We start from the raw sequence: 5,551 nt of genomic DNA on the forward strand, positions 1-5,551 counted from the left end.
CTATTTTAATGTTAAATTTCTTTAAATGATGACAATTACTGCATACCCTTTAGATATAAATAAGCATATATAGTTATTATTTTATTAAGTTATATAAATGATTTGGAAACATAACAGAAACAAAAATTTTATAACTTAGCAAGGAAAATATCTAATCAAAAGTCATGCATAATGTGGAAATGCTCTAAATATAATATTATATTGAAAATCTGGGTACAGGCTTCATATAAAGCATAATTAGGTTCCCATAAAAAGAAAAAATATATTCTTAGAAAAGCCTGGAAGCAATCCAATAAAGTGCTAACAGTAGCTTTTTGGGGATGCATGTTCTTTGTATCTTCCTGTATTTTTTTCATTCTATACAATAAATGTTAATTTTATCTTTATTAAACTAAGATAAACTAATTTTATCTTTATTAAACTCTATTAAACTTTATTAAACTAAGGCCTATAGAGCACCTACTATATATCAGGCGCTGCTCTAGGCACTGGCGTACAGCAGGAAAAAACACTAAGTGCCTGCCCTCAGGGAGCTATGTTCTTCAAGTGTGTATGGGGAGAGGGGGACGATGGACAACAACAAGATAAACATGTAAATAAACAGAAAGTTAGATAATGACAAGTGCTATGAAGCAGGGAAAGCAGTGCAATGAGATAGGGAAATATAGAGACTAGAGAAGTGTAATTTTATATAGAGTGGTCGGGAAGATATTACTGAGAAGGCAACGTCTAGAGAGGGAGAGCCATGCAGGAAGTGAAAATACAAATCTCACAGGTATCTGGGGCAAGATGGATCTAGGCAGAAGAAACAGCAAGTGAGAAGCTGGCATGCAGAAGTGGGCTTGGGGTGTTTGAGGGAGGAGGGGAGCTGGAGCTCAATGAGTGAGGAGAAAAGGGCTAGATGAGTTCTGATAGGCAGCCCACAGTCAAGGCTTGAGACACTGACAAAGTCTCACCGTAGGGAGACCACTGCAAGCCTTTAAGAAAGAGAACAGCATGACTTGACTGAATTGTAAAAGGGTGCCCTGGATGGCTGCTGTGACCAGAATAGACTGGGGGACAGAGGCGGAAGTTGGCAGACAAGTCAGTAGTCATTGCAGGGACTCAGAGAGAGCTAAAAGTGGTCTGGATTAGAATGGCACTGATGGCAGGGAGAGAATTGGTCAGATACCGAAATGTACTTTATAACAAGGTGAATGAGTGAGGGGTTTGAAAATTGTTAATATTAAGCTATGTATTTTCATATTTCCTTCCTTCCTTCATATTTCCTTCTAATGTCTAAGGTCTAATGTCTAATAACTAAAAACCTCAGTTTTTCTATCTTGTGGTCTTAGTTTTAATAAAGTATATTTGATGTTTAACACAGAAATAATTAATAAAATTTTACTTGAATCATGTATAGTCAAACCTCAGCCAGGTACAGCTTGTTTTCCACACTATATATTATTTCTAGTTTTTTGAAGAATTTGTGGCATGCACCAGTGAACGCTCAATAGACTATTTTTTTTTCTAAAATACAATAGAATAATCCTTCAAACATTCTAGGCTTCTAATGTACTTCATCTTAATTAAAGTACCACCTCTGTTTTTAGATAGCTAGTTTGAGGGAATAGCCACATGCTGACCTAGAACAGATTCTATTAATAGAATGACTTAAATCATTAGTTCTTCAAAAACTGATTCCGAAGGATATTGAAGAAAATGTCATCTTGGTAAAAAAAAAAAAAAAAAACTGTTTTTAATGTCAGTAGCAAAACATGGAAGAAAAGTTTCCAAAAGCTAAGAGCTCAGGATTTAAAGCAGACAGCCTTGAGTCTTTGGGTTTGAGTCGCTGGTCAGCTGTTACCAGCTATGTGATCTTAAGTCCATTGCTTAAGCTCTCTCAGTCTCAGTTTTCTCAATTGTAAAATTTGGCAACAGTACGTTCCTCAAAATCATTATGAACCTTAAGTCAAACAACTCACTTGGTACAGATGAGCACATAGTAAGAATTCAATAATTGTTGGCTATTATTAAAATTAGCAATATTACTTTTCAGATGTGAAGGGTGGGTGGTGATGCCATCATTTTCCTAAAGTTTCCTGCATAGTCAGTGCTTCCCTTCAGCTCAAGACTTTACACTCTAGCCAAATTTCCTCCTTACCATCTCCAAAATGTGACAGCCCCTGATTATCATGCCCAGGTGATTTCTTCCAAAGCAGAAAATTTATGTAGGAGGCATCCTTTGAAAGTAGATTTTGGCGGGGCGCGGTGGCTCACGCTTGTAATCCCAGCACTTTGGGAGGCCGAGGCGGGCGGATCACGAGGTCAGGAGATCGAGACCACGGTGAAACCCCGTCTCTACTAAAAATACAAAAAAATTAGCCAGGCATGGTGGCGGGTGCCTGTAGTCCCAGCTACTCGGAGAGGCTGAGGCAGGAGAATGGCGTGAACCCGGGAGGCGGAGCTTGCAGTGAGCCGAGATCGCACCACTGCACTCCAGCCTGGGCGACAGAGCGAGACTCCGTCTCAAAAAAAAAAAAAAAAAAAAAAAAAAAAAAAAAGAGGTATATGGCTTTTTTGTATGTGAATTTGCAGTGGGGAGAATGCACTAACCCAAAATTTGAAAGACTTAAGTGTGAAAGCGCATTTCTTTGCACTTCTGTGCTGGACAACTTTACATCAGTTAGCCTGTCGAGACTCTACAGGAAGGTGTGCACTCACTGGCATGAAAGATCTCTTGGCCACTCCAAAGGTTTCTCCCCATCCAGAGATCAGCTGAGACAAGCACTCACTATCACATGATGAAGGACAGGGTAACTGTCTTGGACTCCAGTAGCCAATCTTTTGGGAGCCAGCACATGCCCTTGGTTCATGGGATGTGCTAATAATTTAGACTTGAGATCACACAAGCCCTGCCTTTCTTGATCTACTCTTAGTTCATGTACAGTAAAGTAGTTCAGTTAAACTAAACTCTTCAGAATTTAGTTCTGGCAACAGTTTTGGGAGGTGGAAACACTCAGGTTCAATGGATTTTGTGCCCCTCTGGATATATACTTTAAACATTTTCTGGGATAAAATAACCCTTTGATTTAGGTTTGGTAGTCATTTCATTATTGGCGTCTGACACAGTGTTCCTTATCATAAACAAGTGTACAGAGACTATGAGCAAGTCAGGACTGTACGAGCGTGTGTGTGACTTTAGAGAGTGCCACTTTTAGCAACTATGAGAAAAGCTGTATTTTCAAAGTAATTTGAAATCTCTTAGTTTTAATTTTTCTTTTCTTACTTTTTTTTTCTTGGTAGGATGTTACAAAAGGTTTTAGAATTAACAGAACGGTTTTTAGAAATGCCACAATGTACATTTGCTTGAAGTTTATACCCATGCTGGATTGTAAGCTCCATAAGAGAAGGTGTTGTCTGTTTAAATACCATAATCCTGGCCCAAGCACAGTGCCAGTATTTGTTTATTGACTATAGCATTATATGGCAAAAAAAAAAAAAAAAAAAAAAGAATTTGGGAACTAACAGTTAACTTTGCCTATCTTGATCTTTTTACTCAACTCAACCTTTTACCTCTTTTCTCAAACCCAGTCAACATTATTATTACATGCTCAATGAAGTAACAATAACTAATCTTCATTGCTAATTTTCAGTGCTTATTTTTAAATTACTCTGTTGCTTGAAATATCAATGCCTGTAAAATTAATTTATTTTTAGATTAAGGGATGAAGTAACCTCTGGTGCCCAAAAAACTGGAATTATATTAATTATATCAACAACTTTAGCGATTTTATGATTAAAAATTTCCAAGTGTCAAGTTTTATAAGATCCAAAAGTAAGCTGTTCCAAATGCCTTTAATGTGGAGTTCAATGCTATTTATGGGTATGGAAAAAAAGACTTCAAAGAACACATACAAAATGTTGGTGTTTATTTCAATGGTCTGATAATGAGTGATTATTTTCTATGTTCTCTTTTGGCCGGGCGCGGTGGCTCACGCTTGTAATCCCAGCACTTTGGGAGGCCGAGGGGGGCGGATCACGAGGTCAGGAGATCGAGACCACAGTGAAACCCCGTCTCTACTAAAAATACAAAAAATTAGCCGGGCGTGGTGGCGGGCGCCTGTAGTCCCAGCTACTTGGAGAGGCTGAGGCAGGAGAATGGCGTGAACCCGGGAGGCGGAGCCTGCAGTGAGCCGAGATTGCGCCACTGCACTCCAGCCTGGGCGACAGAGCGAGACTCCATCTCAAGAAAAAAAAAAAAAAAAAAGAAAAATAGTAGTCCTCAAGTAATAGGACTTGATAGCACCATTTGTCACACATTCATCCTGAATTCACCTGGTAATTGAAGTGACCATTTGTATTAGCTAATTGATTTTATCCAAAGAAGAAACACACTTCCCATATTTTTACGGCAGAAGATAGTTTTGCAACTTGGAACAGGCCACCAACCAAAGTTAGGCTCCATCTCTCCCACAGAGACTGAGAGATAGAGGTGCTATCTCCCTTGATGTCCACATTCGAGAATATGGCTTAAGATCCTTGAGAAATACATTTCTGGGTCATAAAACTGCCAAAAGACCTATCTAGTTTTCAAAAGGATTTATACACATTTCAAAGAGAGGAGCAAGTACTTACAGTTACAGGTTTTCTTAAGTAAATGCTGAAAGTGAAAGGAATAGCGAGAAATCTCTTCCCTTATTTACAATGCCTATAATTAAGTCTTTCATTTTTAATTTTTCTTTGTCCTTATAATAGCTATATAGGGCATATTTGTGTGTGTGTAAAACTATATGAAAACTATCTTTTGTATGCATTTATAGATATACACATATATACAGTATATTAACTGTACAAAAGAAATTGATGGCAAAAAACACTATCTGGTAAATGATAGTACCAAAAAGGACTATAAAAATGTATCAAAAACTTAACATTGGTTGTGTCTGAATAATCAGATTCTGTGTCATTTTTATCTTCTCCTTTCTACTTACATGTATGTAAAATGATTTTAGCACAAATTCTGTTTATAATTGAGAAAAAGAAAAAACATAGGTTGTTTTTTAAATATTGAAAAATATTTCCCAAAAAGTATTGGCAAAAATTTTCCCATCTGTGAGAAAAGGAGATGCCAATTTTTTAAATAAAAATAATGTAAGGCATTCAGCACACAGTTATTTATGATGCTTTGTTTTGTTGTTTTAAACTGTTTCACAACAGTTTATTATTCAGCAAGATGAAGACCAAGGGTGAGTTTGCTGAACTCAATTTCTACAGTTTGAAGTGATCACAATATTGGCAGAGAAGAAAAGCTGATTGGTTGTTACTATGATGAGGATAAAGAGTGAGACGTAGGGCCAGTGGCTGAGTCCACGGGTACTATCATTGAGTGACCAAAGCAACTAGTGGTTCATACCAACCACGATTCAAGTAACAGTCGCTAAGCTATTTTCAGAATCAGTTCCCTCTTCTGAGATATAGGACACTACTGTTTTTCCCCCTTAAGAGCTATTTTCTCACAGGAGAGATGGAATTAATACTTCAGCCTTTGCAAGTGGACATACAGCTCCAG

This window comes from Symphalangus syndactylus, chromosome 17 (assembly GCF_028878055.3).
Source record: "Symphalangus syndactylus isolate Jambi chromosome 17, NHGRI_mSymSyn1-v2.1_pri, whole genome shotgun sequence".
Lineage (NCBI taxonomy): Eukaryota > Metazoa > Chordata > Mammalia > Primates > Hylobatidae > Symphalangus > Symphalangus syndactylus.